General features: G+C 41.3%; 2 non-coding genes across 2 annotated transcripts; both read right to left on the bottom strand.

Moving 5' to 3' along the window:
• Window positions 1-6,329: 6,329 nt before the first annotated feature.
• trnaq-uug (transfer RNA glutamine (anticodon UUG)) lies at window positions 6,330-6,401 on the bottom strand. Its single transcript has one exon. It is a non-coding gene; the product is annotated as a tRNA-Gln (tRNA).
• Window positions 6,402-21,551: 15,150 nt separating this feature from the next.
• trnaq-uug (transfer RNA glutamine (anticodon UUG)) lies at window positions 21,552-21,623 on the bottom strand. Its single transcript has one exon. It is a non-coding gene; the product is annotated as a tRNA-Gln (tRNA).
• Between the last annotated feature and the right edge of the window lie 4,933 nt (window positions 21,624-26,556).

Raw genomic sequence — 26,556 nt, 5'->3', positions numbered from 1 at the left:
ATGAAAACTTCATGAACTGGGAACACTGTATCATAATATCCACGTGAAGTTACTGGTCATGATCAAAAGGTTGGCCATGAAAAGACAGACTGTTTGATTTAAAATGCATGATAATCCTAAAACATGTTTACCTGTGGCACAGATGCTCCTCCAAGTCATTCTCATGCTCCTCCAAGTCATTGTAAGGTGAATAGAGAAACATTACCAACCAAGGGGTGTAAATGAAGAGCTTTGGAGCTCTCAAGTCGAAAATCATCTGAAAGGTGCAGCAAAACAATGGTGGGAGTAGAGGCAGAGCACAGTGAACCGCTGGAGAGAATTCAAGCTGGTTCTCTTGCAGTATCACGAGTGCTTAGTGACACGTGACTCACTGAGACGTGAGCTTGATGTCTCTCAAAGAGGAGAAAACGGTCCCTTTTACTTGAGACAGTACCTCGATGCTTAAGAGGAAAAGCGGATCAGGTACGTAAATGGCACACTTTTGCCTGAGTATAGGCGCTTCCTCCACCATCCAGCTCCAGGGACAACAGGGAATCTTGTGCAGAGGGGACGGGAGGTGCAGGCTGGCTTAGATGAGTCTAACCAGGCGCCTTGGACTACTTCAGGCCAACAAAAGGTAGATCAGAAGGTAGAGAGCAACGGGGCAACAGCAAGACTGCCCAACAAAAACCAAAAAGGACCCTTCAATGTGAAATGCTAAATGCTAAACCTGAATAAACACCATCTTTGCAATGAAAAGTGAAATATTTTGTATTCTGTGACCTGATAGAACCTCCCTGGGAACTAGTACTGTTTTAAAACAGGAATACAACTGGCCACTGACGCGGTGCATACACTTTTGCATAAACACGTTTCCATTGGCTGAGTTAAGGGTGTTCGCAGGAAGTGACTGCAATACAAGTGCAAATCAGCCACCAGCCACCTCAGATTGCTTAACAAACACTGACAAACATTTTGATAATGCTGTTTTATTGCTTTAGCTGTTGGGTTTTATTGATGCTCCTCTGTCATAATTCAAGATCTATCAGTGGTGAGTGAATGTTTCTAAAATTCAAACTGTTGACAACAGTAAATGTAATATTTACGTCCCTTATGTATGTTTACGGCCTTTGAGAGTTGATTATATGCTTTGCTCTACATCATACTAAGAGTGTGGTGATCTTCAACAGAAATAAGTCATTCAGAGCCGTCATACCAATAAGATCTGATTCTTTTTTGTTTGTTGTTTGTCTTTTTTCTTAGTTGCTGAAACTGAAGAGCCTTGCAAACAAACAAACAAATAGCATTTATGAGTAAATTAACAAGTTTAGAGTTTGTGTGTGTCACACAAGCTTTCAGAACAAAGACAAATGAACAGCATTCAAACCGCAGATGCCAAAATGTTATTTGTTTATCATTAATCTCTTACTTTGGCAGATACAATGTATGCTTCTGTTATGGACTGATGCTTTTTCTTATGTTAATGAATTTTATATTCTATAAAAGTCTGTTTTTTTCTCAATTCTTTTTCTTTTGACCTACAAACAAATGTGATGTTCATCAAAAAGAACGTATGGAGATCAGCAGTCTGATGAAAAAACTTTTGGGAGAACAACAAGAAGTCTTTCTTTCTTTCTTTCTTTATTGTAACAGCTTTGCAGAATGATTGACTGAATCTTTCCACTGCTGTTGTGGTTTTGACAGGCGAGAGAACGTGTAGTAGAGATCTGGTCACCAGTGTGAATCTAACCACAGAGCTACACTCTGATGTTCTGCTGCCATGTTATTTTGAGCCAGTCCTCCTTGGATCGGACAAGACTGCAGATATAGCTGTAGTGTGGAGTCAGATTAACGCAACACAACACAACTTACTGGAGATCACTCTGAGTGGTGAAGTTAAGCCTTGGGACCGTAAAAATGGCCGTATTAAGACATTCCCCAAATTCACTGAATCAGGAAACTTCTCTGTTCTGCTCCGTAAAGTCCAGGTGTCGGATCTGGGACTCTACCGCTTTGAACTGTTTAATGGTACTAACTGCAGCATCGCCTATCAAAAAATCAACATTAGCAACTGTGAGTTAAAAAAAAAGGAAAGAATTTTTGAAATTTCATCTTTTTTGTGAAGCTATGGAACAAGTATGTCATCTTATTTCAAATAAATCCACTCTCTAAAAGACACAAATTAATAATACTAACTGCAACATTGCCTATCAGGGAATTGAGGTCTGTGAGTTCTGAACACCCAGATCATAAAAACTATAACATGAGTCAGAGTGTGTGCAGAATACTGCCAGTGAGTTCTGACATTTGTTAAACACACACATCCTGACGTATTTTTGCTGATCCGTTTTATTCTTTACTGATTTCCCGTAAAAAGTTATGATGTGCTATTTAATGCTGAGATTGTAAATACAAGTGACTCAGAGTGAACATTAATAACTCAAAATATGAACCTACTGTATCATAATATCTGTGTGAAGTTGTTGGTCATCATAAAAGACTGTTTGATTTAAAATGCATGATAATCCTAAAACATGTTTACCTGTGGCACAGATGCTCCTCCAAGTCATTCTCAGCGTCAGAGCTGGGCTGTCACAGCAGGAGCAGCAGGAGCAGGAGGAGCAGTGTTTGTGTGTGTCATGGTGGCCTGTGTCTGCAACATGATCAGTAAACGTGAGTCTGACTTTTTATGGCTGTTTTCAGGTGATATTTACTTTTACACTCAGAAGGGGCTCTGAGAAAGATCTCAGCTCTATATTAGCTGTGGTCACTGTTCACCAGTGGAAAACCACCAATGGTCAGTTTTAAATCAGACTGCAGAGTGTTAGACCAATGATATTATATCAGAATTTAGTTGCAGAGATGTGAGGAAGTTGTGAGAGATTCCTTTGGCCTCTTACTTCCAGTAACTTCCTCTAACAAACATTTGACAAGATTTTTAGAACTCCAGTACTATGCTTACTGTTATGGATGTGCTCTCTGCTTTGTGTTAGTTTAACTTTATCTGTCCTGTTTTTTTGTTTTTGTTTTTGTTTTTTCTAACAGGAAAAGGCAACATCAGTCAAGAGCCTATATATGGTATGTTGTACATTATATCTCCACAGAGGACAGTGTCCACATATCACTGCAGTGTAGTGAATGACCATGTAATGAACTCTTACATATATTTCATTTAATTTTAAAGTCTAAAATGTCCATGTTTTGATCGTGAACAGAAAATGACACAGAACTCAGAGCGAGGACAACACATCCAGGAAATAGTGAGTATTGCATGTATTTACACACTGAAAAGTATGTTACTCTTGGTGGTGATAATGTTGTTCTTGTTGGACATGGAAATGTAACACTTTACCCTTATTACTTCCTATGCATTACGTAAGGATTAGGTACTTATTCAGGTGAAGTGTGAAAATTGCAGGCTGCAGCAGGGAGTCCAATGGACTGTGATACATGTGTGGACCGGAGCCTGTTGTTTAGCTGTAGTCACAGAAGGTCTGGTCCTTGTGTATTTGCAGATAGAATTCAATGAGGGGTACTCTACCCAAAGTGGTTGACATCACTTGATGATACATTCCTGCTCACAGAGTGAACTGTAGAACTTGGACAAGAACATAGAGGAGGGAGTGTGTGTTTTGACTGGGGAGACTGTCATGTTAGGGGGAGATCGATGTGATTATGTGATGAACTGAGGGACAAATCTTTATTTGATCTGTTTTAAATCAGACTGCAGAGTGTTAGACCAATGATATTATATCAGAATTTAGTTGCAGAGATGTGAGGAAGTTGTGAGAGATTCTTTTGGCCTCTTACTTCCAGTAACTTCCTCTAACAAACATTTGACAAGATTTTTAGAACTCCAGTACTATGCTTACTGTTATGGATGTGCTCTCTGCTTTGTGTTAGTTTAACTTTATCTGTCCTGTTTTTTTGTTTTTGTTTTTTCTAACAGGAAAAGGCAACATCAGTCAAGAGCCTATATATGGTATGTTGTACATTATATCTCCACAGAGGACAGTGTCCACATATCACTGCAGTGTAGTGAATGACCATGTAATGAACTCTTATATATTTCATTTAATTTTAAAGTCTAAAATGTCCATGTTTTGATCGTGAACAGAAAATGACACAGAACTCAGAGCGAGGACAACACATCCAGGAAATAGTGAGTATTGCATGTATTTACACACTGAAAAGTATGTTACTCTTGGTGGTGATAATGTTGTTCTTGTTGGACATGGAAATGTAACACTTTACCCTTATTACTTCCTATGCATTACGTAAGGATTAGGTACTTATTCAGGTGAAGTGTGAAAATTGCAGGCTGCAGCAGGTGTGGACCGGAGCCTGTTGTTTAGCTGTAGTCACAGAAGGTCTGGTCCTTGTGTATTTGCAGATAGAATTCAATGAGGGGTACTCTACCCAAAGTGGTTGACATCACTTGATGATACATTCCTGCTCACAGAGTGAACTGTAGAACTTGGACAAGAACATAGAGGAGGGAGTGTGTGTTTTGACTGGGGAGACTGTCATGTTAGGGGGAGATCGATGTGATTATGTGATGAACTGAGGGACAAATCTTTATTTGATCTGCTGTACACTAATGTAATTCTTCTAGGAGAGAATGGAATTGTTTCTGGTCATGTTTTAGCATTTGTGAAACATTTTAATATTTACCTTTATTTATTTGTTTATTTATTTATCTATTTATTTTTTTGTAGGCATTATACGTGATAACCCAATATATGACACAGGAAACCCCCCAGAACCAAGTGGCTGTACGGCTGTACTGCTGTGAACTGTTTAATGGCACTAACTGCAGCATCGCCTATCAACAAATCAACATTAGCAACTGTTTTCTCCCTGTCAGGTCTCACGTGTGAAAATCCAATCAATGTTACTTCCGACACTGATGGCTCCGGCCAGGACCAGTCAAGCAGAGAGCAGAGGGGAGACAAGTCAAGATTGAAAAGTGGTTTATTAAACCTGCAAACTGAACTTGCATGTGAAATACCATTCAAAGACGAATAAACAAAAGGGAAAAAATGGCAAAATTGGTACAATTACAATCACTGTACGCAACAATGGCCAAACAACAGATGTAATCCTAATTTTTTATTAGCCACTAGCAGTAAGCCAGCTAGAGGTTAGCTGTGTCAGCCTGAGATGACTCACATACTGATACTGCTGCTTCAAGATGAAGTGAGATGTTGATGCTGTCTCCTCTCTACTCACATGCGATCGCTCAAGGAGCGCTAATGGCTAAGCACCCCACTGCCACATCATAATCTGAGTTTTAACTATTGTAAAGCTAATTATTCTCATAATGTCTCTATTCTATATATTCATTCTCATAATATCTTTATTCTACATGCTGGATAGAGGAGGATGGGCTCCCCCTGTTGAGTCATGACTCTCCCAAGGTCTCTCCCTCGTGGGGAGTTTTCCTTGCCACTGTTGCCTGAGGCTTGCTCACCGGAGATTTCTTGCTCTCCTGGAGACTTTCATTATTGTCCTGCTAGTTGGGCCATTATGGGTTCTGTGTGGCTTCAGGCTGCCTTGGTGCTACATTGTTGTCCAGTTACTTTCTGAAATAACAAAAACAGTTTGACCGATGTTTTTATCGAGTGTCCATTTTCAATTTAAACCGAACTGAAACTGCCAATATGAACTACCGGCCCATTCAAGTGCCCGGCAGTTAGCTTAAACGGAAGAGCAGTCAAAGCATCTGACACACCACACATCCAGCCAACATGGAGAGTGGCTGCCAAAGGTTCTACCATGATTTGAACACAGATCACCAGATTAAAAGCCCAGAGGGCTGACCATTACACCATGGGACCACACAGTGTAATCTCTGGATCATGGGCTCCTCAGACAACGCGAGCACAGGCCTTAGTGACCACCACACACTCAGTTGGCCATGGAGAGAAAAGCAGGCTGGCCCATACAAATGTCATTGGCTCAAATGTCATTAATAGCACTATGCTCTGACCAGCTGGGCTAACTAGCCTTATTTCTAGCCAACTAGCCAACATTTCTTTGACTCCCCAAAAAACGCGTGTGGGAGAGCATTGGAAATGGGAGAATACTGCATTTTTTTGACAATTTTGGTTAGTTTTGGAGGCTGGAAATGCAGTGTTATCAATCACTTGTGTATCCCTTGCTGTGGGAATCCCATGGGTGTGGGTGTTGGGAAAGTGTCAAACCTACTAAACAAGGGCGTTAATGGCCTCATCTAACAACTGCACCTTGGGCCGTTATGAGTTTCATGCCATTCCAGGGCCCTTTTAACATTAAAGACAGCCCACTAGCAAGCACCAGATCAAACCGACATGAAAAGACGTTGCCAAAGGTTCCACCGAGATTTGAACTCGGATCGCTGGATTCAAAGTCCAGAGTGCTAACCATTACACCATGGAACCACACACACATACAAGCCTTGGACCATCAGCTCCTCACATGGCGCAAGCACAGGCCTCAATGACCATAGTCAGCCACACACTTGGTTGGCCAGTGAGAGAAAAGCAGGCTGGTCCATACGAGCCTCAAAAGGCATTAGTAGCACCATGCTCTGACCAACTGAGCTAACTGGCCTCACAGCCTGCCTTTCTAAGCCTCAAGAAAAAGTGTGTGTGGGAGAGTATTGGACATGGGAGAATACTGCATTTTGTGACAGTTTTGGTCAGTTTTGCAGGCTGGAAATGCAGTGTTGTCAATAGCTTGTGTATCCCTTGCTGTGGGAGAGTGGGTGTGGGTGTTGGGAAAGTGTCAAACCTACTAAGCAAGGGTGCTAATGGCCTCATCCAGCAACTGCCCCTTGGGTCGTTATGAGTTTCACGCCGTTCCTAGCTCCCTTTAATATAGTGGATGTTGGAGAGGGCACTGATTGTACTATCCCACAATCGATATACTGAACACAACAGAATTAGAACATAACAGAATTGGTTGTGCCCCACAACCAGTATACAAAGGATTACTAAAAGTGGTAGAGTGCTCTTCTGGGACACTGTGTGGAGCCAAGTTTCTTCACATTGCAGATAATCCAATAAGCCTATGCAGTGCACTATGCAGCACCAAAAGGGCCAGGTAGCTGGGCACCTTCTTGGGTCACTTTTCCTGACACAGAGAGAGCGGACGTGCTGGACCCAAGGTTCTGTTTTTGACGGTTTTTATCAGTATCCTTGGCACAATTGCAGCATATGGACAAACAGTGGTAAACCTGGACTACAAAGGCAGCATCTACGATGGAAAACATAACTAAAATAAGTGCTACATTTTCGTTAAATAGGCAGGAAGTTTATTTGGATCCTGACATTACATGGCTTCGCAAAACAATACTGTATTCCAGGCAGATACTTACAGTATAGATGCAGCCATTGGTTGTCACTTGAGGCAAAGCCCCGACTGTAGTGCTGTATGGGTATTTGTAGTTTTGGGGAGTGATGTCATTCCAGTGAAAAGAGTGTGGAAGGGGGTGATTTTAAAAATGTTTGCATAATAATTGAACTAGGCATTTCAAAGTATTGATTTATACATTTCTAATCATATATTTTGTATAAACTATTAATTGTAAATTGTTGTTAGTTATTGTGGCAGTATATTTTTCGTCATGAATTAATTTTTGTTCAATTAAACATTATTTCTCCCTTGAGCTTAAACACCTCCAGGGCAGTTCACTCAGGGCAGTTCACTCAGGGCAGTTCACTGTGAGATATCAGGAGAGCTGTTTGTGAGGGTGTGAATTTTGTGAAAATAATTGAGTTGGGACGTTGTTTTACATTGATTATTATTATTTAATAAAATCTACATTCTCTGCCATCACACAGCATCTGTCTTGCCTTTCATTCCACGACTGCAACGTCAACCTTCACATCCCCCATTCAGACCATACAGCAACAGTCCATTCATCCATGAACCAAACCTGCTCTCCAGACACTGTTCCGACGCCTCGCCAGGACTTCAGTTTGCAGGAACTTATAGACGAAAGCTACAAAAAAAAAATCTTGTAACATTGACGCCATCTTCACTGTATTTAGCAATGGTGTTCCCCTAAGTACCCTATAAGTTACCTGCATTTCCATTTTCCCTTTCTCATCCTGCAAGGCTTCTCACACTGGACTCTACAGTCATAATGGACAACTAAGAACAACCTTCATTTTCTATATCATCCCAAAATTTGTACATACCTCCTTTCACTCTCCTTACAACACTTTGCCTCAGAACTTACGGCCATCACATTCTCTGTGTGCCACCCATCACTGTTAAGATTTATCTTGGCAGCACACAAAACCATGTGGTAGCGACGGATCTAACCATCTGGAGTCTTCAGTGTAAGAAAAGATAAAGATCATAATTAGTCAGCAAAAAGACAAAAAAACTTGCCAGCTGTGCCCCTCAATAATTAAAAATGAATGGGAAAAGTACCATCTTCTTTTGTATAAGTAGATGACTTAAAACTCAAATGCTGTGATGACCCATTTTGCAAAATAATTTCTGACCCACTGCCAACGTGATAATTATTGAATCCTGTGTTCTTTTAGACCTCAGCATACATAGATCAGTTAAGATAAAGACATCAGGAACAAAAGCATTACATACCTCTCGTTTTCCTGACGTTCTTTGCCTTTTTGAAACTGATCTTCCTCTTAGACCTCATCTTGGCTTTCCTCTTCTTCTATTCTGTCATCTCTCCTTCGCAGTACTAAGAGAACAGGAGTCCTCAGTTACATACAGCCTTTGACTGGTCAGAGGACCGGCCCCCGGGGTCACTGGGGCATTCACAGCTGTCTCTCCACCCTTTCCACTTTGGAGTCCCATAACTCTAAGAAACAACAGCAAATACTTTCTCATTTTATTCTCGTTATTACACTGATATTATGACTGGGTGTCAGGCCTGTCCTCCAAATACTGCGAAAATTCTATGACTTGCAGCTGTAAAGTGGGTAACAGGCAGGCTCCGTTCCGTCAAAGCAGCACTGTACCTACAAGTCACTTCCACCACCAAACCACAGAGTAGATATACTCAGTGGCCACTTTATTATGTACACATATTTAGTACAGGCTAGAGCCCCCTTTGGCATTCAGAATGTCCTCAATTCTTTGTGACATGGACTCAGCAAGGCACTGGAAATATTCCATGGGGATTTTGCTGCATGCTGACTCCATAGCATCACACACTTTATGCACACTTTCTGAGCTGTCGGCCACACATTCGTGGGATCAACCTCCCTGAACGCCTCATCCCAAAGGAGCCCTATTGAACTGGAATCTGAGGGGTTGTACAGACCACTAGAGTGAACTGAAGTCACTGTCACATTGGTGGGATGAGCTTCACCTGATACATACTTTGTGACATGGACCGTTCGCCAGCTGGAAGTGGTTATTGGAAAACAACTAGACTGTAGTCATAAATGCTTGCATTTGGTCAGCGACAATACTCAGGTATGCTGTGACACTTAAATGATACTCGGTCGGTATTGAAGTGTCTAATGAATGATGTAGCCCATCTTCTTCGTGGTCTGATGTGTTGTGAAAACAGAAATGCTCTTCTGCATACTGCTTTCTTAAAGAATGACTATTTTAGCATTATTTTAACTGGGCTTCCTGTTTCTATGTCCCCCAATATGTACTGGAGACGTGTGAAAAATCACAGGAAGTTGGCCGATTCTGAGAGGCTGCAGCCACCAAATATGGCAGCAACTGTCACTGTATGGTCAAAGCTGCTTACTCGCAAAGTTGCCTGTTCCCTGTTCTAATGTTTTATGGAAACAACAACTAAACTTCTTAACCATGTCTGCATGCACTACATACTAAGGTGGCACTACAATAGCCACTAATAATAAAGTGCACATTGCAGACCCATTTTCAGAATCCCCTTTATCATTATTCATGGTAAAGGAAGGGCAAGTGTCTGTCTTCAGCTGCTCAGCATGCTTAGGCAGGGTACCCAGGACGTGGGTACCAGTCCCTCACTGGGCACATACAAGAACACAGATACATTTACACATTCACCCCGAGACAATTTAGAGTAACAAATGATCTTTCAAACAAAATACAGCGTGCACAGGAAACCCGGGCAGACACAGGATAACATGGAAACTCTTACAGCTGTGAGGTAGAGGCACTAGACCATACACAACCATATTGAGAATACAATGTCACATCAGTTTTGCCCTCTTTGGGTCTCAGTTTTGTACGAGCATCCTCTGTGTGAGTTTTGTGTGAGTAGCCACCATCTCCTTTAGGATGACAATGTACTGTTTATTGTTGTTTCTCCTCCATCAGAAGTCATTGGGCCATCTTAATTGCTAGGTATAACCTAGGTATGCCAACACCTTTTTATAAGCAATGTTCAACCTAGACACATGCTTCATGTGTAACATGTTTAAATTGAAATTAAATTAATTAAGCAATTATTAGAATAAATTAAAAACAACTTTTGATCGTGAAGCCTAACCACTGTTTTCAAAACACTTTTGAAGGAGGTGCTGAATTGCTTTAGTCATCTGTTCACACTATAGGTTCACAGAAGAGAGCTCAGGGAGCCGGGGCTGGAGCAGATGTGCTTTCCCAGGCAGGAGCTGAACCCAGAGCACAGGAGGGAGGAGGTGTGTCCCGGGGTAAAGGTGTGTCAACACAGGTAATGCATCGTCAGAGCTGCTGTCTGGCTGCATTCACAGGCAGTATAATGAAAGCGAGAGGAAGAGGCTAAACCATAAGCCTGCTTACATACTGTGGCTTGAACGGTGGCACAAGAGTAAAAGATCATCTTCCATCTACTCCTCCTGAGCTTTGGCTTTGGGCTTCAGTTGTCAGTTATATCAGCACAGCCTCAGAATGCATAACATAGCATTGCAATTGAATGTGTTCAGGTTCTGATCCTTTCCCATCCAAAATGTTTTCCAGTCCCTTAACATCCCTTCTGAAACAGGTTCTGATCCTTTCGCATCTGATCTGAAACATGCTGAAAGCATTTCCAATCAGAAGAGGAACTAGCTGAGGAAAAAGTGCACTTGGCCTGACTAGGCTGATTTATTTACGTAATCAAAACTGAAGCAATGAAAATAAAATGTCTGGTGCCTTAATATGAGCGGTACGAGTGCGATTTTGGATCACACTACGTTCATTTTTTCAGACAGGCAGACTGGAGAATAAACATTGTCACATTTTTTTAAATATGTGGAGTTTTTAACAGTGATAGACTTTTTTACATTTCTGGTCTTTAGACTGATCATTTTAATGGCAATTTAGCCTGTTGCGATATTCTGATATTCAGTTGGGACTTCACTCCTTGAGCTGAAAAACAGCAGTAATGAAACTACAGTGCTACATTTGTAGTGCCTGAGATTTTTTTTACGCTTGTGTATTTCCTCTGCTCATTACTACATTGTTGACACATTAAATTGACGGATTTGCAAAAAGCACAGTTTTGAGGAACTAGAACTAATTTGCGTGTGTGTTCGGTTAATCTGTTAATCAGTTAATCTGTTCAGGTTGAATGATACCACATAGGAGAACTCTGTAGAGCTTTCTGGTTACACAGTGCTCTTGCCAAACTCTTTGTCCCTGTCCTTTAGCGATGGACAGACTGAGGGAATGAGGGAACCAAGCGGATATTTCTACGGCTGGTGCCCACATATGATTACAAGTGTTATCCTTTTTCCAATATTGCTCACTCAAAAATGTAAATACAGGGCAAAAAGAACCCCCCCCCCCCCCCCCCCCCCCAGTGAGAACCCAGTTGCACCAGTGACCATGAGACAAGGGAATGGTAGTCCTTAGCTAGACGAAAACCAGAGGCTGTGGCTTCTCTGATGATGAATCTTAATGTATGTTAAGGAAATGGATTTTCAGGCACAAATGACAGATGAATAATCTGCCAATGCCAAATTAACTGCATGACCAAGTGGCTACGAGGTAACTGGATCATTATTAGACCAGACTGATCTTTTGCTTGTCGGAAAGTGTTCCAACATATTACCGTAGACTTACATATAAATACTAGACTCATACACACATACGGTCTCCAAAGGACACAGCCATACCAGCCCTTATACCCCTTTTCCACTGACACGGTGCCGGTGCTAGATTAGGCACCGTGTCGGTGGAAAAGAAGGCTGCGCTTTCCCAGTGAAAAAATACTGGTGCCAGTGCCAAAAAGCTGGCACTGGCAGGGCACCGGAGAATAGCTGGTCCCAAAAGTTGGAACTGCTGACATCAGTGGCTATGCAAATAAGAACCACGCAAGAACCAATCAGTTCCATGTGTGATGTGTATGGTATGTGACATTCTCTGACCAAGATGGCGGTAAACTAAAGGCTATATGTAGCATGAAAATATGTATATGATTAAAAGATGTATGAGCCTCTGACTCCGGCAGACTTGCTCTCCCACCCGATTTTATGCATACCGTCCGTGACTGGGAATTTTTCTGTATGTGTGTGTGCTAAAGCTACATGTAACCAGTACCACCGAAGTATTTCCACCATGTGTGAAACTGGATATAAGAGAATTGAGAATTTTCAGATAACTCCACAGTTTTTTCAGACTTTCATAATGTTTGACATGATTTGTGTATGTGTGTTTGAAGTTTTGCTGCCATAATTTGAAGTGATCTTTGCTTCACATGAACTACCATATTTTGACCATTTTTACACATTAGAACAGCTGCAAAACAAGACTTGTTTAGCTGTCTTCTGTAAGTTTATTTAAAGTAACTTCCTTGTACTGAGAAAGCAGAAACGGATGAAAGTCTTTAATCAGAGCTCTGCTGCTCTGAACACTTACTCGTAACTTCAGCTTTCATCCTAGACTTCTGTTATCTTAAGGCTGGAGAGTGTTGTGCACTTTCATCCTAGACTTCTGTTACCTTAAGGCTGGAGAGTGTTGTGCACTTTCATCCTAGACTTCTGTTACCTTAAGGCTGGAGAGTGTTGTGCACTTTCATCCTAGACTTCTGTTACCTTAAGGCTGGAGAGTGTTGTGCACTTTCATCCTAGACTTCTGTTAGCTTAAGGCTGGAGAGTGTTGTGCACTTTCATCCTAGACTTCTGTTATCTTAAGGCTGGAAAGTGTTGTGCACTTTCATCCTAGACTTCTGTTAGCTTAAGGCTGGAGAGCGTTGTGCGTGAGTTTGCGTTTATACTGGGAGAGTCATGGAACTGGAGAAACGGCATGGAGCAAGAACAAATGACTATGAAACTGATGTGGTGCCAGAGAGTGTGATGACAGAAGATGTGTATGAGACCCTGAATCATCCTCCTGTACAGAGAGACAGAGGGGCAGACATCGGTGAGCTCAGTGCACAAAGACAGACAGCATTGATGATGTTTGTGTCTGGAAAAAATGTTATGTTTGATATAATGGATCCAGCGTTTGAGCAGTGCTGTTGATGTGGCATTTTGATACATTTTATTTTCATTCTGGTGACATGTTGAGTTGCTTGAGCTGATACCGACCTGCTTGAACTAGTGAGATCAGCAGAAAATCTGTTTAAAAAGCGTATTTAGAGCTCAAGAAACAGTCTGTTACATTTGTAAAATATTTAAACACAAATGTAATTTTTCAAATACAAGTTGAAATGCATTCTCTTGATGCTTAAGCTCCAATTATTGGAGAGGATTTATTTGTCTGACCAGGTTTGTAAATCTGTAAATTTGTAAATTTTAACATAATGCTAAAAAAAAATAAGAAGAAGGTTTACTGGTCCTGTAACGTCTGTCGCGAAAGGATACTTGTGACTTGTTTGAGGCAGTAGCATTACTTCCCATGCATCTTTCTGTGTGTTGTCTACAGCAGGTTGTGTAAAGGAGAGACGGGTGGTGTTGGTGCTGCTGGCTGTGAACACTCTCTTACTGACTGTAACCCTCTCTGCTGTACTCATACGAAGTGAGTTCATCTAATAATGCCCAAAGGGAGATATTTTTCACACTGATACTAGGAGAGGTGAGAAGGCACAGGGAAGAAAGTTTGGGCTTCAGTACATGAATGTAAATATTCAGGTTGTCTTCTCTCTTTTCCCAGACACTCCCAGCACTGGAACACAACTACAGGAGCTGAACACAGCAACTGGTGATACTATTCAGTCAAATAAATGCTTTTCATACACAGTTGCATATAAAAACACTGTGATCACTCACATAAATCAGGAGCACTTTATGTGACACTGTACCACACTGCATCTCACTCCACTGCATCTCTCCACACTACATCACACCGCACTGCATCACCCAGCAGTATACCTCACTACACTGCATCTCTCCACACTACATCACACTGCACTGCATCTCCCAGCGGTATACTTCACTACACTGCATCTCATCACACTACATCTCACTCCACTGCATCTGTCTGCACTGTATCTCATCACACTACATCTCACTCCACTGCATCTTATTTCATTGTACCTTGCTTCATTCCATCTCAGAGAGGAGGGAGGCTGGGGGGGTCGGGTGGTGGCTGCAGTATGCTGGCGCAAATGTTCAGTTTGTCCCCTCTGTTTTCCCAGTCACTCCCAGCACTGTAACACAGCCACAGGACCTGAGCACCACAACTGGTGAGACTACTCAGTCAAAACAATGCTTCTCATACACAGTTTCATATCAAAACACTGTGATCATTCATATAAATCAGGAGCACTTTATGTGACACTTCAGGCTGTACTACACTGCATCTCACTCCACTGCATCTATCCACACTACATCACACTGCACTGCATCACCCAGCAGCATACTTCACTGCACTGCATCTCTCCACACTACATCACACTGCACTGCATCTCCCAGCGGTATACTTCACTGCACTGCATCTCTCCACACTACATCACACTGCAATGCATCTCCCAGCAGTATACATCACTCCACTGCATCTCTCCACACTACATCTCACTCCACTGCATCTCTCCACACTACATCACACTGCACTGCATCTCCCAGCAGTATACTTCACTCCACTGCATCTCACTCCACTGCATCTCTCCACACTACATCACACTGCACTGCATCTCCCAACAGTATACTTCACTACATTGCATCTCTCCACACTACATCACACTGCACTGTATCTCTCCACACCACATCACACTGCACTGCATCATCCAGCAGTATACTTCACTACACTGCATCTCTCCACACTACATACCACTGCACTGTATCTCCCAGCAGTATACTTCACTACACTGCATCTCTCCACACTACATCACACCGCACTGCATCATCCAGCAGTATACTTCACTACACTGCATCTCTCCACACTACATACCACTGCACTGTATCTCCCAGCACTATACCTCACCACAATGCAGCTCATCAGACTGCATCTCCCCATACTTCTTTAAATATGTATTTTTTATATTTACATGTTTCTTTAAATGCATCTTCTTATATTTACTTTGAGTTTCTGTGTAACTTTGCAGACTTAAATGTAGAATAAACCTGTTAGTTGTGAAAAAACAAAACAAAACAAAACAAAACAAAAAACACTGACTTTAAAAGGTTTTCACAGTAACTTATCCTTTCATTTATTGATAGTATAGGATTAAATGTAATATAACGTGTTATAACACATGGTTAATTTGTTTAGTGACAGATGTCTAGGGGTAATGTTTTGGTGTGTGTTCACAGGCCCGGATGAAGACAAAGAGGTGTGGATTCTGCGGAATGATGTGTTCTATTTGTTCTGGAGTAGCCATGGAGACCATGTTCCACTGCTGAGCAGTTCTGTGCTGAGAGAAATGCCAGACTGGCCCATTCACAGCAGACTAACAAGGTAACGTGTTTTCAGTCTCGTAATGCAAGCTGAAGATATGATCACACTCTAACATGAACACATCCTGGCTGTTTCTCCTGACCAGTCCTCAGGAGGCAGACAAGTCAAATTTTGCGATTTCAGCATATGTATATGCGTGTATGTGTGTGCGCGTCTGTGTGTGTGTGTGTGCGTGTGTGTTTTCATGCGTGTGTATTTGTTCATGTGTGCATGTATGTAACTCTGTGTGTGTGTGTGTGTGTGTGTGTGTATTTTTACAGGACTGGCTGATGTCTCAGACTAGGAACAGGAGGTTTTTGGTCTTTTTGGTTGACCGTACAGAGGTTTGTCCTTGTTAACCTGTGAATGTTCACTCTGCTCAATGACACACAGAGAATTCAATCTACCCATTTCAATTCATACTGACGATCGTTAAACTTATAATGAAATACTAACAAATTATTTAAAAATTATTGATGCGATATTTACAGAATACAAATCAAAATATTCAAAAGTTATCTAAATTAAAGACAATTTCCTACAAACCTGCATCCAACCAACAGGTATAAAAAGCTGAGACACAGTATACATGTTCAGTGACACCTGTGGCATTTTTAAAATCTCCTGTCAATGCCTATTTATTTACAAATCCCTTCCCACATGTTTGATTGCTTGGGATCAGTTCATGTCAGCATCCTCCACAGGTGAAATGGCATTACAGGCTGTAGAACAACTATCTCCTCTCTTTACTCTGCCCACAGGTTGTAGAGTATGACATGGTCATGAGTTCTCCGGCATGTGGGCTGTTAACCAGTGATTTGGATGACACTGCCATGATCTCTGACCCTGATGACACGCAGGGAGAGGGCTGGGTGTGTGAGCGGCAGACCATTCAATGCGTTGTTTACTGACTGAACGATTACACGCCTAAATATGACGGACCTCAGCTTCATCAGTCAATTTTATGCTCTGGAAAACCAATGTGTATATTTTCTCATGTCTTTCTCCTGAAATGGAATGGCCAAATGGGATAAAGTAGCAGTCAGTGAACCAGGGTGTGACAGTGCTGTCTGACCCAAAATCTGTCCAGTTCAGGGCTGTGTGAGTGTGTGTGTGTGTGTGCGCGCGCGCGTGTGTGTGTGTGTGTGTGTGTGTGGAGGGCTGAAGGGGCAGTGAGGAGGCCAGGTGGTCGTTTGGGATCATTTCGATACTGCAGTCATCCTTACAGCTCTGGTGAGGCGCCGTAGGATGTATGCAGGAGAACATGATAACGGTACATGATAAGGTTGGCATAGCAACAGGTGAAAAAGAGCAATAAAAGAAAGGATGTAACATAAATGATTTTAAGGGAAGGGTGCTAAAGGAGGAGTGATCAAGTTCAGGTTTCAGTGTGACCTTCCACTGCCCTTACTCTGTTTACTCACACCCTAATATCAAATACACTCTCAGTGTGGCCTTCCACTGCCCTTACTCTGTTTATTCACACCCTAATCTCAAATACACTCTCAGTGTGGCCTTCCACTGCCCTTACTCTGTTTATTCACACCCAAATCTCAAATACACTCTCAGTGTGACCCTCCACTGCCCTTACTCTGTTTACTCACACCCTAATCTCAAATACACTCTCAGTGTGGCCTTCCACTGCCCTTACTCTGTTTATTCACACCCTAATCTCAGATACACTCTCAACTGTGGGAGGGAAAAGCAGGACTTGATTTGATTTGATCATCACATACTGTTACACTTCAGTCATTTGTTTTTAATTACATCTGGTTTGAATACTGATTTTTATGACACAGATAAAAAAACAAGGTCATGAGGACACAAGCACATACACTTCATTTCATTTGTGTGCAATCCCCTCTCCACAAACAGTAAATATGACTTAGAAATTGTTGGAGAAATGGAAGAGGGTCTCTGAGTGTTGGAGAAAAGGAGGAAGGGCCTCTGTATACTAAAAGGGAAAATACAAGGTCATGATGACATGGAGGCAATGTGTAAAAAGAAATAGCAGGTTACAGTGACAGAGAGGCCTAAGTAATGGCCAGGATGCAGATGCATCAGTATCCGCCTTACATGGACTAGCCCCATCACTTGAAAGCTAACACATGGTCGAATATTTTTTTTTATCATTAAGAAGGGAAAAACCTGAGAAATAGTGGTGTATAGAATAGTGAATTCTGGGAAAGTTCCAGAAATGATGGGATTGGACCAGGCAAGTGGCTGATGTAAGAGGTGTTACCATACAGCCATGATGAGTGCTTCTTGAATGTGTAGGTTTAGTACATTGATAAAGTTTTATATATAAGTAAGTGATTTTCTGTAGTAGATTCAGTCTCTCCCGGGCCCTGACTCAGTTTCTTGTATTGTGCTCACTATTGAATGCAATAAACTGTCAGGGCCGGTGAGGCCTGGTTAGTTGAGGACCCAAAAGCAGACTGAGCACAGAGTAAGTTTTTAGTTGGAGTTTTAATAATTACAGTGATTTCCAGAAACCCAAAAGACAGTGGTCTCAGAAGGGCAAAGACAGGCAGAGGACAAAACAGGCAATGGTCCAATGGAAAAAGGCAAAAACTCTTCTTACAAAAACAGGCAATGATCCTAAGGCAAAAAGCAAAAACTCTTCTTACAGAAACAGGCAATGGTCCAGTGGAAAAAGGCAAAAACTCTTCTTACAAAAACAGGCAATGATCCTAAGGCAAAAAGCAAAAACTCTTCTTACAGAAACAGGCAATGATCCTAGGCAAAAGGCAAAAGGCAAAATTTTTCTTCCAAAAACAGGCGATCAAACACATGAAACAGGAAAGAAGGCTAGATAATTTGGCAACAGGAGTGGAAACAGACAGGGCTTAAATGCAGTAGCTTGTTAATGAAATGGGCAGCAGGTGAACAGAGACCGGGCAGGGAACAGGGTAAGACATGGACTGGAACATACAGAAACAGGCAGACAAGACATCCAGGACACAAGGACTAGGATCTAGGAGAGCGGGACTGGACTGTGACATAAACTTGCACTGCATCAGACTCTTGAAGACTTCGACTGCTCTTTGAAACTTACAATTTGTCGAAGACTTAGCATAAGAAGTAAAGCATATAGTGGCGAGTTGGGACTCGGTCACATCTGGCCCTGACCTGGGAGTCTCTCCCACAAAACGGTCAGAATCAGAATTTCTCTCTGAGCAGAATGTGTGTGTGGATGTAATTCAGGAGGAAATGATGCTCTGATAAAGTGGACCTTATTTTGTAATGAGCTTGCCGGCGTTTGTTCCCTCGGGAAAGAAGCTTCTCTCTGAGTCATTTGTCTCAGATATTACTACTATGTAAGGACTGGATTTATGACAACCAAACTGCACATCATTTTTTTTTCCGGACAACAAACATTTTATCATTATTATTGTCATTAACAGACACTTCTACTTCTTACAAGTTCCAGCCTCCTGGCACCATCTCTGGCTGTTTTTGAAAATCAACAATCATGTCACTCAAGAGGGGGAAAAATATGTCACTTGAACCTGTTTGTCTCAGGCTCCATCCACAAAACAATGAAAACAGAGTTTTTGCGAAAACAGAAAAGTTTTGTTTTGTTTTGTTTTGGCCCTTTGTGCACATGACAACAGCATTTTCGGGGTCTGAGCACGCAAACTTGAAAATGGGTTCCAGAGTGCAATCGTTTCAAAAGGCAACCCTTTTGTTGCCATGTAGACAGGCGAATACAGAACATTTTGAAAACGATGACGACACGGCCCAATGGCTATTTACGTTTTCAACCCACATTTCTGTGGTGTTTGTATATTTGAGAGGCTAAGTTACACCGCTACATGGCAGTGTTACATGGCCAAGTTGGCCTGGCATACATACTACAGTGTTTTCACTCGTGTTTGCAAATCATGTAAAAACGTTGTCGTATGGGTGCGAAACTTTTTGAAAACGCAAAGGAAAAACGTCATTTTCAAAACATTCCGTTGTTGTGTGGACATCGCCTGACACAGTGCTGTACTCCCAACAGCTCCCTGCTGGAGATGAATGAAGTTTACAGAATTTTTACAGATCTGAAACAATACTAAATTAGATTATGATATTATAGTACGGTATTATATTATTATAATTTTACTGGACTTGCTCTCCATTATATTTCCACATAGATTAAAAACAGTGGAGGTACTTGATTCACTGTATTCACTGGGTCTCATTCCCCCCTCTGCTGGCAGTTTGATCTTCTGTTTTCATTTTAGTCACTTTCCTGTTCCAGTAAGTTAATTATTCAGTTCATCTGTGCACCTGTTTCTGTTAAGCTAGTCTTGTTCTCAGTTTGAATAAATATCCCTGGTTGTGTTCTGTTGTGTGGTGTGGAATTCGTGCTTACCTGACGTCTGGAATCTTAAGATCCGTAAATCCAGAGAAAGCCTTGGTTAAGCCTACTGTTTTTCCTACATCTGTTTTGTTCCTGGCTTCCTGTATTCCCTGCCTTGTTCTGAGTTTGAATAAATTCGGAGTTTTTCACGAATGCATCCAGTTTCACTTCCAAGTCGTGTAATTTACTTATTATTTAGCATCGTGTAACATCCTGTATTTTATTAAAGAGCAATCATAATGTGTGCATTCGTAATGCAAGCCTCCAGCCAGCACTCAGCTTGGCCCCTCCCAACCTGGTTATATTCAGCCTCACCTGATTAATAGAAACACCTGTTGGTAATTTCTGTTCAGTAATAATGGGATTCTTAGTCAAATTCTTTTCAGAGAGGTATTGTGTCCAACATGTACTGAACCCTAGTTCCTAACCTGTGTTACTGACATTCTTGCGTATGACTTAAGTCTGAATCCCTGGATCTGGTTCTCTGTCTCTAGTTTCTACGTTGGTGACTATCCTGTCCTGATATCCAGTTTACTGAACTCCGGCCTAATTTATTACTTGGAATTGATTTGTATTTTGGAAAGTCTGTTTCAAAAGTAAAACAACCTTGTGCAGTCTGTTTCATTACAGAATACCTCACCTCAGATGGATCCAGCGGAGCTACTTAATCTGACGACTCATCAAAGTGAGCAGATAGTTGAATCAGAGAAAATGATGCAAACAACTTGTCCACCGGCTGCTGTAGCTAATCTGGAACCAATTCTATCTCCACTCACCCCCACAAGATCAGCCCTTTCGGTTATTACCATCTCAGTTCCAGAAAAATATGACCGTAATCCCAAGAAGTGTAAGGGGTTTCATTATAGACGAGAATTTAGAACTTCCGGCTGCTGAAAGTAGATGAACCTCCAATCAGAACTGGCATGCAGAGGATATGTAAGGAATCTAAATCAATTCACAACCTTCTGAAGGACCAACGTAGAGCACAACCCTTTAACTCGGTTACACACCAGTCATCATCTTCTACATCAAAGCCTGAACTCCAGCAGCTAGGTCAAACACCACTCTCTCCTGAGGAGCGTGAGAGACGTTACCACTTACGCCTGTGTCTATAGTGTGGCAGGGCTGATAATCGATGACAATGCCCCATGCCTCATTGTATAATCACTGTATGCAATCTTGACCAAACAACAAATCTAATCCCAATTTCTTTTGTATTATTCATTAGCGGTAATCCAGCAAGAGGTCAGCTGTGTCAGCCTGAGACAGTTCGGTAAACTAACCAATGTCCTCCTTGAAGATTACTCACACCAGCAGTACTCCTGCATGAACTTTGAGATTCGTCTCCCCCTGTCTGACACTTATGGGTTTGTTTTGACCATGTGCTGTCTGTTTATTTGTTGTCATGTTTAGAAGTCCAGTAAAGACAGGCCAATAGCAAGCACCAGATCAAACCAACATGGAAAGTGTCTGCCCAAGGTCCCACCGAGATTTGAACTCGGATCACTGGATTCAAAGTCCAGAGTGCTAACCATTACACCATGGAACCACACACACAAACCCTGGACCACGGGCTCCTCACATGGCGCAAGCACAGGCCTCAATGACCACAGTCAGCCACACACTTGGTCGGCCAGGGAGAGAAAAGCAACTGACCAACTGAGCTAACTGGCCTCACGGCCTGCCTTTCTAAGCCTCAAAAAAAGGCGCGTGTGGGACAGTATTGGACATGGGAGAGTACTGCATTTTGGTCGGTTTTGCAGGCTGGAAATGCAGTGTTGTCAATAGCTTGTGTATCCCTTGCTGTGGGAGAGCGGGTGTGGGTGTTGGGAAAGTGTCAAACCTACTAAACAAGGGCGCTAATGGCCTCATCCAGCAACTGCCCCTTGGGCCGTTATGAGTTTCACGCCGTTCCTAGCTCCCTTTAATATAGTGGATGTTGGAGAGGGCACTGCTTTCAATAGCTTGTGTATCCCTTGCAGTTTGCAATGGTTCAGTTTCAACTACAAAGTCCTCTGTACACTTTGACATTACTATCCTACAACCAATATGGATATTTTGGTTATATTTATATTTTGGTGGATATTTTAGTCAGGAGAGGGTATGTCTGTTAAACTCAGGGAGATGGGTATGAGCTGATGTTGCTTTTTTCGTGAAAGTATCGTCAATTTGAGCAGGGCTTCCGCTGAGCAGGGCTCATTGCTCCCGGGGAAATGACACCAAATCCATGTGGAATCTGAATTTCCCCCACATTTCATACCTTAGAGATAATCTTTGATTTTTTTTGAATGCTGTATTTTGCTGTACCTTCATTTAGGTACCATATCAAAAAACGGGTGTCACCCAGCTCAATGTCACCCAACTCAAGGTATTTAAGATTGGATGGTTATGACGTAATCATATGGTTGGTTATGATATTTAAGTGAATGGTTAAAGATCCGTCTGTTTTGGGGGTTTTTTTCTATTTTTGAGAAATAGTTCTTTGATCTGAAGGATTCAAGATCTTAGGGGTTAAAGTCTAGTTGGTGGAGTGTTGGTGTGACAAGAGAAAGAAGCAGTCATGGGTAGACTGTACTGAAATTACAGTACAGTTACAGTAAAGAAAACAAATAACAGCATTTAAGAAAAGACATCAGTGGTAATATGGCTGTCCAAGTATACTCTTGTTGACATAACTGACATCCAGTCTCAGAGGGAAGGGCACACAGTATATAAGCATTCTGAAATATCAAAATTAAATTAGATGTATCTAAATTCTAAAGTATAACTAATGATTGAGTTGAGTTGAGTTGATCTTTAAAGTATATCTAATGATTGAGTTGAGTTGATCTTTAAAGTATATCTAATGATTGAGTTGAGTTGATCTTTAAAGTATATCTAATTGAAATTGAGTTGACATTTTCAGTTGGGCAAGAGTAAGAGCTTCCCTAGAATCCAGCTACCCAACATTCAAATTAGTGCTACTTAGTGCTGCCCCCTAATGGCACTGATCCCACTGCTGCCAGCAAATGTCATAAGAATACTGGGACTCATGGCTACGGGAGGTGATAGGAAAGGACCAGGTGATGCTCTGGTGTCTGTTTATCCAAGCAGGTGACCAGGGTTACAACGATCATACTTCCATGTCTGTGTGAAGGTGTATGTGTGTGTATATATGTAAGTATGTATGGTTGTGGGGGTGTTGTTATTTATATATTCTATAAATATATATGTTTTGTAAATAAAATAAACCCAGAGATGCACTGAAACAAGGAATAATAAAAATGATTGGCCTCCCCACCCCCAGCCTCCCAGATCTCAACAGCAAATCCACCCAACGTAAAGCACGTTCCATCATTACACACGATCCCAAGCACCCACTCCATCCATTCTGCACACTGCTTCCATCAGGTCGTCCCTCTGTGTCCACGGATGCTTAGGTCCCTTATATCACATAGTGCAGTATTTGCACATAACCTACGCACATCCTCCCCTATACTTTAACTCATCTCTAGATGACTTATAATCCCTAATACAATGTAAACGCTGTAAATGGTTGTTATACTGTATTGTTTTGGGAATAATGACATGAAAAAAAAAGTCTGTACATGTTCAGTACAGACGCAACCATCGTAGGCCTCACTACTACTAGTACATGCACGTCAACAACAACGTGACATTGTCTTTCTTTCAATACTTACGTGACATTTTCTGTCTTTCAATACTTACTTGCTTTCATTTAATGACCTAAAAGAGAAATACATAGAATAAAACACAGGATATTTAGAATAGAAGTACATATATAAAATATATTCATAGATAGAGAAAATATAAATGTTTTAAAACACAAGTAGCGAACAGTGCTCAAACGAGTGTTGGATAGAGATGGAGGATCTGTGGAACTGCAGGAGGCTACAGCAGTGTATGCCCACACATCACTTCATTCACCTGGATTCAGCGTAGTGCTCACCGCACAGCAAAGTCAAGTTTTGCTTCTTGGAATTTTTTTTTCCGAATATTTTCTTAAAGAGGGCAGGCTGCGTATATGTATGGATGTGTAGCTGTGGATGTATGCTGTACAAATGTATCTACGTTGTATGTATTTTGTGTTTACGTGTCACGTATAGGGTACATCCTGTTTACGTAACTATGTGTTTATGTGAGGCTACAAACTGTGGCAACAAATTTCCTCATAAAAGGACAATAAAGAATCTAAGATAATAATGACGTGTTAATGCTAACATTTGTGAAGCACACGCTCCTGTTCTCTCACCTAAAGATTTGCCAAGTGAAGAACTGCGACTAAGCTGGAATTTTTATCAGACTACATGAATGTGGAAAAAATCAGAGATGGTTTCATTTGCGTGGATGTGTGAACAGCACACTGACTTGGCACGGTTATCACAGTGTGTTTCAGAAGGCATGGCTCACTGAACAAACACATCTCACATAGAGTGGAATGGTCAGTAGACCCTGTGTGGCCATTCTCTTTGCAACTTAAGACTTTGATTTCACTAATTGTTTCATTTACAACACATTATTGAAAAGACACTGAGTCATGTGCGGGAGCTAGCGAGACAAAAGCCTGGTGTGGCAGCTGGATTACCCCCTCAACCTATACATCAAAAACGAAGCTTAGAACCTGTAGTCTTTAGCTGTATGTGATAATTTCCTCCATTTAAAAAAACTCAGTCGAAAGTTATTTCATTTGCTACATATTATTGAAAAGTGCTATATTCTGCAGTCACCCCCAGCGCAAATTACTGTTGCAAAGTAGGAATTCATGTTTCCCTAGCAAACTGCAGTAACGCTAACACAAAAAGAATCACGAACGCAGCATCACTGGAATTTAAGATTATTCCATTAAGCTGAAGGAGATTTTCCTATATAACTTTCCTGTAAGTAGTTTCTATTTCCAATGCAAAACAGAATCTTCTGATTTATAAAAAAAAAGTTTCAGTTTCTGATTGCTCATGTCCCCCAATTAACTAAGTTTAGTTAAAAATAAAAATAAAAGAGAGAGAGAGAGAGAGGAAAAGTACAGTATGAGGGTGTGGAAATATATTTCATCATTAATTATATGTCAATATTAGATCAAGATGATGCTTTGAAGGCACAAAAATCACTTTAAAAGGTTATGTTAGGTTAGAAAATACAACATTTGCATGATTTAGTGTGACTTCCGGGATAAACCACTCACATTGCCAGCAGATAATGTTGACAACTGCAGACTAATGCAGCCTATTCTCCCACATTTCCTGTTAATGATCTAACGTCACCCCGACCTTACGGTGGCGCAATGAAGGAGTGAATCAGTCAATCAGCATTAGCCCACACAATAGCCAACAGTTCAGGCAATGTGAGTTTGCTGTCCTGGACATATGGACATTATTTTTCCCTCAAGATCAAGGGCAAAAATATACTGGTGAGTTGTAGTCTATGTGCAGGTGTGAGAACTTTATACACATCAAAGATCAGTAATTCTAATCTTCTGGAGCACCTGGTAAAACAACACTCCTCTACATAGCTAATCACGAAAGACCCCGGTGTTAGCGCCACTGACCAAGGAGCCAGTCCATCCAAACAGCCAAGGCTTGACTGGCTTGATATGCACTAATAAGAGAATTGAAGCAAACATTTGGAGTTAAAGTTACTTTCCCTAGTAACTAATTACTCTTATATGCAGCAACTGGTAAAGTAATTGAATTACTTTTGAAAGAAGTAACTAGTAATTGTAACTAATTACTCATTTTCAGTAATTTGCACAACACTGCTTATCACGGTCTCTACCTCAGACTGACTGGATCACTTTACTTGGTTTCTTCATAAAGACAAATTATTGTGTTACTGAAACTGAGAAAAGACGGCAGACAAGCAGAAGATTACTCCCTCACTCAGTAAATCAAAAACAAATTTATAAACAGAGTGATAGAATTTCTTTTACTTTATGTTTTAGGAACAATTAAAAAATCAGGCAAGTTTTCTTTTATTTTTATTTCTGTTTTATCTGTTTGGTTGTTGGTCAAAGTCTTGCCTTGTTCTACTTTGAAGAATACTCGTGAAAATCCTGTACATGTCCACTAACTCTTTTCAGATAAAAATGCATAAAATCTTTATTAATCTTTTGATGAGGATGTGATGCTCATGATCAAACATTTTTTTAAATTCCTCAAGAGTAAATCTCATCATCGGCTTCAAGTTGAACGACAGTTGTGTTCTCTAGCAGTGTACTAACACTCTCAAAACAAACTGATGACACTGCTCATTCATTTACTGATTCAGAATAAAGAGGGAGGGTGAAGAATGGATGCATGATGAAGAGAGAGCGTGAAGATCCAAGGACAGGAGTGGGGCAGGGAAAGAGAGGATTTGAGGAGTAGTCGTGAGGTGGTCTCTCAGGTGCTGGGGGCCAGTTACACAGTGTCCAGTCTGGACATAAGCTGGTCACTATGATGTTCTAAAAGGTTCCACACTCTAGCAGCCAGAGTCTGGGAGTTACAGTA

The sequence above is a fragment of the Chanos chanos genome, chromosome 15 (genome assembly GCF_902362185.1).
Source record: "Chanos chanos chromosome 15, fChaCha1.1, whole genome shotgun sequence".
In the NCBI taxonomy this organism is placed as follows: Eukaryota; Metazoa; Chordata; class Actinopteri; order Gonorynchiformes; family Chanidae; genus Chanos; species Chanos chanos.
The sequence above is the reverse complement of the archived record's forward strand: the minus strand, read 5'-3'. Positions and strand labels throughout refer to the sequence as shown.